At 34.6% G+C, this 9,357-nt stretch overlaps 1 protein-coding gene across 4 annotated transcripts in view; it reads left to right on the forward strand.

Moving 5' to 3' along the window:
* Positions 1-9,357, forward strand: part of UBE3A (ubiquitin protein ligase E3A) — a 96,446-nt gene that overhangs the window by 48,577 nt on the left and 38,512 nt on the right. The window lies entirely within an intron of this gene.

The raw sequence follows: 9,357 nt of genomic DNA on the forward strand, positions 1-9,357 counted from the left end.
TGATCTCCGTCTTCTTAAATTTTGTTATGACTCGTGCTCTTTCCTGGAAAATGTTTTATGTGCAACTGAGAAAATGTAGATTCTGCTGTTGTTGTGTGGAGTGTCATTTATTTGTCTATTAGGTCCATTTGGTCTATTATGATGTTCAAGTCCTCTGTTTCCCAAGTGATTTTCCGTCTGGTTGATATATCTACTATTGAAAGTGAGGTACTGAAATGTCCTACTGTAATTGTGTTACTGTCTATTTCTCCCTTTGATGCTGCTAATGTTTGCTTAGTATGTTTCAGTGCTCTGCATATATATTTATAATCTTAGTGTCTTTCTGGTGAATTGACCCTTGTATTATTATATAATGTGTCCTTTGTTTCTTATGACAGTTTTTGACTTTATTTTCTTATATATAAATATTTTCTTTATTTTCTGATCATATGTATCTCTTCCCTCTTTCGGTTATATTTGCATAGGATGTTTCTTCTGTTCTTTCACTTTCTGCTTGTGTATGTCCTTGTATCTAAAGTAACTCTTTTGTAGACAACATATAGTTGAGTCTTTTCTTTTTTAAATCCATTTAGCCAATCTATGTCTTTAGATTGGGAGTTTAATCCATTAACATTTAAAGTAAGTACTGATAGGGAACGACTTACTATTGCCATTTTGTTAATTGTTTTTTTGTATATATTGTAGTTATTTTTTCCCCTCTTTTTCTCTGAGATGCCTTCCTTTGTGTTTTGTTAATTTTTCTTTTTTGTAGTGACATGCTTTGATTCCTTCCTTTCTTTTGCGCATCTTCTATAGGTATTTTCTTTGTGGTTACCATGGCAATTACATAAAATCTTACAGTTGTAATGAAGTATTTTAAACTGATAACAGTTTCATTTGCGTACAGAAACTTTACTTCTTTACATCTCTCCCATTTTTGTTGATGACACAAATCACACCTTTTTATATTTCATATCCATTGACATATAGTTGAGTTTTTAAAATGTTTTTATATTTTAACTCTCTACCTGAATTAAAAGTGATTTACTCTCACCACCATTATAATATTACAGAATTCTGTATTTGTCTATAAATTTACCTTTACCAGAAAGCTTTATACTTTCATATGCTTTTGTGTTGTGTTTTGTGTCCTTTTGTTTCAAGTTGTAGGACTCCCTTTTGCATTTTTTGTAAGGTGGGTTTAGTGGTGGTGAACTATCTCAGGTTTTGTTTATGCTAGGAGGTCTTTATATCTCCTTCATTTTTAAAGTCAGTTTGCCAGATAATAAATAGTGTTTTGGTTGGAAGGCATTTTTTCCAGCACTGTGAACACGTCATCCCACTCCTTTCTGGCGTGGAAGGTTTCTGCTGAGAAATCTGCTGATAGTCTAGTGGTAGCTTCCTTGTACATGACCAGTATTTTCCGTTTTGTTGCTTTCAAGATTTTTCTTTACCTTTGGCTATGGACAGTTTGATTATAATGCATCTTAGTATGGGCCTCCTTGGGTTCATCCTAGTTGGAGTCCTTTGAGCCTCTTAAAATTAGATACCATTTTTTTCTTCCTCATATTTGGAAGGCATTTGGCCATTATTTTTTTTAAATAAGCTGTCTGCTTCATTCTCTCTTCTCTTGCTGGTATTCCCCGTAATGCATATATTAGTCATCTTGATGATGTCCCATAAGGCTTTCTTCATTTAGGCTTTCTTCATTTTTCTTTTTCTTTTCTTTTCTTTTTTTCTTCTGACTCAAGAATTTCAAAGACCCACCCATCAGGTTCATTGATTCTTTTCTTTTGCTTGATCAAATCTGCCATTACCTCTTGAGAATTTTTCAGTTCATTTATTGTATTCTTCAACTCTAGAATCTTTGGTTCTTTATATATATATTTTTTGATATTCTCATTTGTTCATGCATCATGATTTCATCTATTTTTCTCTGCGTTCTCTTCTAGTACTGTGAGTTTCTTTAAAGCAATTAGGCTGAATTTTTTGTCATTTAATTCGCACAGCTCTGTTTCTTTAGGTCATTTTCTAGAACTTTATTTTGTTCATTTGACTGGGTCTTGATTCCCTGTTTTTTTATGTGCCTTATTTTTTTTGTTGTTATTGATGTGGATTTTGCATTTGGAAAACAGCTTCTCTCCCAGTCTTTATGGTCTGGCTTCATAGAGGGGAAGATCACCATCATTCAGCCTAGCTAGAGATTCTTGGTACCTCTAAAACCTTTTAGGGAGTGCATCTTCTCTGGACTTGTGCTTGTAATTTCCCAATTGAAGAGGTTTATTGGTTTTTTTTCAAGAGCTTATAGTATTTTGCCTTCTCTTGTGTCTTTCTGTAGCACTTAAGGTTCTCTGAGCAAGCCAGAGAACTGTATTTTGTTTTCCCTAGGCATCCAGTGTATGCTAGTTCCATCAGTTTTGAGTTAGGCAAGACAGAAAGTAGTTCTTTGGGCAGCCCCCTTGAGAATGTTGGACATAATTCTTCTCTTTTTTTTTTTCTGTTCCCAAGGGTGATGCTGCAAGTTGGGCTTTTCATAACTATTGTGAACTGTGCCAGTTTGAGGAGGGGTTGAGGCAATTGATATGAAACAACTTTTCTTACACATTTCTGGCTGGTTTAGGCTTTGAGCTTGCTTGAGGTACTGCAACTTTCTAATTGGTTTTGGAGGTTTCCTAAAAGGTTTTGGGATCACATGTAAGTCAGTTTCTGTGGGGGAATCAGTTCTGGTGCTGCTTTTTTCTCCATCCTGCTGTCCTTTCTGGTTGGCTGGTTAGTTTTTTTTTATCTTTGTTCAGATAAATGTAGTAATCCTACAGTTCAGTTGATAGGAATGCACCTGTAGGCTCATTTATCACCTGTACAAAGCTAACTTTGATGTGTATTGAATAATCTTTAGTATAAATTCAAAGTTAAGTCTTAAGAATTTTCTCACCCTAACACTGAAAGAACTCTAGGTGTTTCTCAACAATATTTATAAAAGCTATTAAGTTTTTTAATAACTCCAAGGTTTTCTCAGCTCCCTAACCTCCTAGAAAAGATTATTTTATAAGAGTGATCCAGCTATCTAGAATGCAGAATAGTCTGCCAGCCAGATCTTTATCACAGAATTTACAGCATATTGCCTGATCCATGGTAGACACTCAAGTGTATAATTAGTCAAGGTACAAGTTTTGTTTTGATTGTCTTTGAATCAGAAATAAAAATCAAAGACCATATTTCATGATCATCACAGAGAATTAGTAGTTGCTCTACACTAATGCCAACGTGTACTTTGTATTCCTTTCCCTTTAGGATCTTAATTGGAGGGAGGTGGATGGATATATTTTGTATTTTGTTTATTCTTCACTCTAAAATGTCACACTTTTAAAAAACAAAATGTTTTTTTAAGGTGAGTAATTTTGTATAAATATTTAGTTGTACAGTTGTGTTTACTGTATAATAAACTCTCTAGGCATTGAGATTATAAGCCTCAATAAAAGAATACTCAGGAGTTATTATTACAGTAAACATATTTCTAACAGTAAAAAAATACCAATTTAAATAAAAACTTTTTTTGTGAAAACTGTATCTTATTCTATAGTTAATGGCTTGTTGCTTGGATCATGGTAATAATGAGTTCACAATTGAAATAATCTAATAATTCACTCAAATCCATTGTAATAGACCCAGCCATAAACCTGATCATGGCTGTGTCACAGATGTTTTTTTGGTCGGATCTATTTCTGTAAGGCCTAATACTATCTAGGATAACATTGGTCGTTCTTAAAATTTTTTTATGTTAAATAAAACTTTGGGGAAGGGGTGGAGGATTTACAAAGGCAACATCCTAGAAGGAACAAAGGTGTTCTACTTTCTTTGAGGCTAGTAAGCAGTGGTTATTAGCTTTATAGACTGATTATATAAGCCTTGGGCCCTTTTCTGTTTTACCTCTGGCTTCTTGATTCCTCACATCTTCATTTGACTTCATTTTCCATTAAAGCCCCTCTACTTAACGTTCACATGTTCTTTTGATCTTTGCCTTTTAATCTCCTTTCATTATTCTGTACTTTCTCCACCAATAGTTCTTATGTTGCACGTCACAGTTAATATTTCTTTTAAGTTCTGTCGTTTTGTATTATAATTACAGTCTTGTTTGCTCACTGTTTACTGATACATCTTCACTTTCTGACAGTTGCTTTTTTTTTGGCCACGCCATGCAACATGTGAGATCTTTAGTTCCCCGACTAGGGATCAAACCTGTGCCCTCTGCGTTGGGAGCTTGGGGTCTTGGTCACTCGACTGCCAGGGAAGTCCCCTCACAGTTACTATTTTTATTTCATTTTCTTTGTTCTTGTATTCATTGTTTATTTTCCAACTTCCTAATAAGTTCAATTTAAGATCATTTTCCACTAACATCTCTTATATTGTTGGCAGCTGTTTCAGTGGTTCTGATTCCAGTGGTTTGCAAGTCACTCGACTGCCAGGGAAGTCCCCTGACAGTTACTATTTTTATTTCTTCATTTTCTTTGTTCTTGTATTCATTGTTTATTTTCCAACTTCCTAATAAGTTCAATTTAAGATCATTTTCCACTAACATCTCTTATATTGTTGGCAGCTGTTTCAGTGGTTCTGATTCCAGTGGTTTGCCATTGGTATAGGAACATTAAACATACTTTCCTAGTATTTGTTTCCTTGACAGGCAAATTAAGTTGCTGTGTATAATGTGGTCAGAGTTTAACTCTTGTATTTATCATTATTATTATAGGGTTTTGTTTGTTTGTTTTTGTTAAGTACCGGACTGTTCCAAAAACAGAGTCGGCAAATGTGGTGTTAGTACCATTGATGATGTTGACATTGGTTTTCCTTTTCCTCCCCTGATGGCTGAAACCATTTCCTCTGCCATTTGATCTTCTGTCTAAAAAGTTACAATACGGCAACAGTATTTTCCCCTAGTGTTTTACTTTGAAAACTTCCAAACATGCAGGTAAATTGAAAGAATTGCACAGTTGATGCCATATGCCTGTCATCTACATTCTACCTTTAATATTTACAGTGCTTTATCATATGTCCACCCTTCTATTTATCAATCCATCTCCCCCCCCATACATTTCAAAGTTAATTGCTGACATCAGTACACTTCCCCCTAAGGTGAAACCATTTTTAAAAGATTTCCGCCAAGTTTTCTAGAGTAACTCTGGCTCTCTATATTATTCCACAGAACATTTATTTGTAGGACTGTCTCACTGATTCAGTCATAGAAGTAAAAGAAGTCAGTGGAAAGTATTACCTGTTTTCAATGTGTAAGTAATCTCAAGAGCGTTGAGTGCTATCACTAAATGTCACTTGATAAGAAAAAATCCCTTTATAAAAAATCAGTATATTATAAAGTATAATACTTGGTTTGTTTTTTACATAGAAGAAAAGGCAGTGAGATGTGAGGAAATTATAGAAAGTTAGCCATAGCCCCTCTTGGGGTAGTTTTGAATGACAGATAAGGTGTCACTAAAGGGGACCCCATTGGGAAAAGATGTCTCTTCATTTCTTTCCTTTTTTCTGTTTCACTTTCTTCTTCTTTTTCTCTCCTCATCTCTTCTTTATCTTTCTTTTTCCCTCTCTCCTTTGTTTTTTGAAGTCATACTTGAGGGAGTTATACATTATACTGCATAAAATGATTTGCTGAGGGAAAAGAAAGAGTAGGAGGCCATGTGATTGGATGGAAGTGTCACTGGAGGGCAGAAAGCCCAGTCTCTAAATTAAGAGTTGGGAATTTTTTTCTGTAAAGGCCAGGTGGTATTTATTTTAGGCTCTGCAGGCTGTACAGTCTCTGTTAAAACTACTCAACTCTGCTGTTGTAATGTGGAAACAGCAGTAGACAATATGTAAATGAATGCGCTTGGCTGTGTTCTAGTAAGACTTTGTGGATGCTAAAATTTGAATTTCGTGTAATTTTTACATGTCACAAAATGTTATTCTTTTACTGACTTTTTCAACCATTTAAAATTTAAAAACCAAACAAGCTATAAAAAAATAGGTGGCATGCTAGATTTGGTCCATAAGCTATGATTTGGCAACTTGATGTATAGGGATTAACCTTGTACAGGTTATTTACCAAAATGTCATTATTAGTGTACATATTCCCAATGTAGAGCTTTTTTATGTGCTCTAAATTAGATGGGGATACAGAATTATATACAGGTAATTCAAGGTGTCACTGAAGTGAGGAAAGAAGAAAAATACTTGGTGTGGTTGATTCCACTAATAACATGGAGGTTCTGTCTTGGCCTCCTTTCAGTCCTGTTTCATCAGTCTAGCTGCCGTTTCTAAGTCTTGGGGCAGCAAAGCAGATCAAATAGAGGGGCCTACTTTTATATTAAATCTACCCTTAGTGGTATTAAAAGCCCAAGTTTTGAGTCAAACCTGGGTTCAGATCTCTTACTAGATATGTAACTTGTTAGGTAACAGCTCTGAGCATCAGCAGAATGCAGGTTAATATAGCTAATCATAGACTTGTGAGAATGCTAATAAAAATTGTAACAATAATGGTGGCTAACTATGTGCCATAAGTTAATGGTGCTTACTATGTTTCATGCAGTGTTCTAAGCACTTTTTATATATTAACTCATTTAATTCTCTCACAGCCATAATAATTCTTCTGTATGCCATCATTTTTAAGATGAGGAAACTGAGACACAGGAAGTTAAGTAAACTCATTCAAGGTGACATAGTTATTAAGTGGCAGAGCCAGCATGTGAACTTGGGCAATCTGGCCTCAGAGTGTGAACTTTTAACTTCTAGGGTTTATTGTCGTCTAAAGCAAGAACATCTGTAAGCCTAGCACGTAGGTCTTCAACAAATTACAAATATATTAAATTTACAGAATATAGTGCTACCTGTTCTTCAAGAAACTGTGTTCTTGTGTGATACCAGATGTGCATAAATTTGAGATTCAAATTATGATTTTTCAGAAGGCATTTTACTTTTTTCAATTACACATTATTTATGGGATTTTTTTTCCGTAAAAGTTTTTAGTACTACTATTGTTAAGAATTATTTTGAAATGTATCACCTGTAAGACAATATAGTAGAAACGACTTACACTCTGAAGCCGGAAGACCTCTGGACTCCTCCTCTCATCCTAGTTCTGCACTTTCCTTTGTGCGACCTTGGATACGTGATTTGACTCTTTCAGTTCTGTCTCCTTTTTTGGCTGTGGCCTGAAGATCATCCTCAAAGTCATGGGATTCAGATGAGATAATCTATGTGAAAGTCCCTTGCAGTGTGTCTAGTATGTTACCAGGCATTCAACAAATTATAGTTCCTTGCTCACCTCCCTATTAACAGATTTAGAACTGAAAGGAGTCTTAAAGATGGGAAACTGAGGCCCAGAGTTGTTCAGATAGTATAGCTACTTTGATTCTTAAAGCCGGTTTTCTGATTTCTCATTCTTGTTCTGTTTTTAATGTTCACACTTGTTTATGTATTACATTCAGAAGCATGTGTATGACCGGTATTTTTTGGTTTGTTTGTTTTTTTAGGACAATAAGAAAAATAGCTAAACTGTTTTGGTATTTTGATTTTTTTTTTTTTTTTTTTTTTTTTTTTTGCGGTACACGGGCCCCTCACTGTTGTGGCTGTCCTGTGGCAGAGCACAGGCTCTGGATGCGCAGGCTCAGCGGCCATGGCTCACGGGCCTAGCCGCTCCGCGGCATGTGGGATCTTCCCGGACTGGGGCACGAACCCATGTCCCCTGCATCGGCAGGTGGACTCTCAACCACTGCGCCACCAGGGAAGCCCTGTATTTTGATTTTTGAAACTAATCTTTAAAAACTCATACGGACAATTTAGTAAACCTTGAGGCCATTCGAATCATGTGTATGAAGTTTTGAAACCACTAACATTTTCCCTTTTCATATTCATTAATTTTAATATACAAGTAGCATGTTATAGAAAAAATAAATTGCAAGCAAAGTGATAGAATAATTTAAAAAACTGATTCAATCACATTATTCAGGGAAATGACTGTTAACACTTTGAAATAAAAATGGCTTCATATGACACTACTTTGTAACAGACTTTTACAATTAAAAGATCAATTAGTGATCTATGCCAAATTCAGATCTTGATAATTTTTGTTTATTCCATTGTGTGAATGGTTATCAGTTCATTTTAGTAATCTGTTTTTGGGCATGACAGTTTTTTTTCCAGGTTTTGTGGAAACAAAATTGTCTGATTATTTTCACCCAAAATGGGATCTTTGATTCATATGGTTCATCCTCTGATTCATTTTTAAGACTTTTGATAAATGTTCATAATTTTCTTCCAGAAAGGAAATACATACTTATTTACATTCTCACTAGGGAAGGCTATAGCGTTTTGGAAGAAGAATAGCAGTGTATGGTATAAACCTTATAAATTCTATACTTCTCTTTCTTTACATGTTGTCACTTTAGTATTTTGCACAGTGATATATCTGAAATAATATGTTTTAATTTTCAGGAGTGGAATTGTTTATAGCTACATATAATAAAATATCTAAGTGCGTTTTGTGGGTTTTTCTTTTTTCTCTGTTCGCATGCATTGAGTGGTAAATTTGCATGGAACATATGAAAAACAGCACCAGAATGAATTGAATGTGTTTGAGTTATTACTGTTTGTCAGTTACCTTGATAGTTTAGAGACAAAGTCCTACTTTTGAGACAAAATTGGACTTACTAGTGTGTCTCTTATTTGTCTTCTTGTTAGTTGTTCAGTTTCTCATGATTAACAAGATGTATCTCATGATTAACAAGATGTATCTCACGATTAACAAGATGTAAATTCTAATACCATTTGCCATTTAGTCCTACATGTTTGTGAGATCATTGTAGGAACATTTTGAGAATTAAATTAGATAAATTATTTTTTAAATAGTTTTGATTATTTGTAATTTTTATTCCTGCGTGTCTATTTGGAAACAAAAGGAATAGCTGTGAATTATGTTTTTTTGGATCCAGTCGACTACTCAAGTTATGGTGATCTCATACCATCAATAGTAGAAGTATAGATCTTAAGAGTTGGAATAAGCCATAGAGATAGAAATTAGTCCAGCTTCTTGCTTGATGAAATAACCCCTTCTTCAATAGCCTTGCTAGGTCTGCTAGAACAGCCATAATGGAACATTAATTCGCATACTTTATGTTCACAGAGTAAGAGTAACATAAGATTTTGCTCTAAAAGGAATTTAAAATATTCCATGTTCCTATGACATGGTATTAATGAGGAAGTTTACTGATACCTTTTGGGTTCAAAATTGTATGTTTTGAGCCACTTTCTTGTAATATAACACAAGGTTTGGATATTTTATTTATAAATTTCTTTTTAAACCTTCCGTATAGTAGATAATGGGGGGGGGGGGTCCTT

Source organism: Neophocaena asiaeorientalis, unplaced genomic scaffold (genome assembly GCF_003031525.2).
Source record: "Neophocaena asiaeorientalis asiaeorientalis breed wild unplaced genomic scaffold, Neophocaena_asiaeorientalis_V1.1 scaffold765, whole genome shotgun sequence".
Taxonomy (NCBI): Eukaryota; Metazoa; Chordata; class Mammalia; order Artiodactyla; family Phocoenidae; genus Neophocaena; species Neophocaena asiaeorientalis.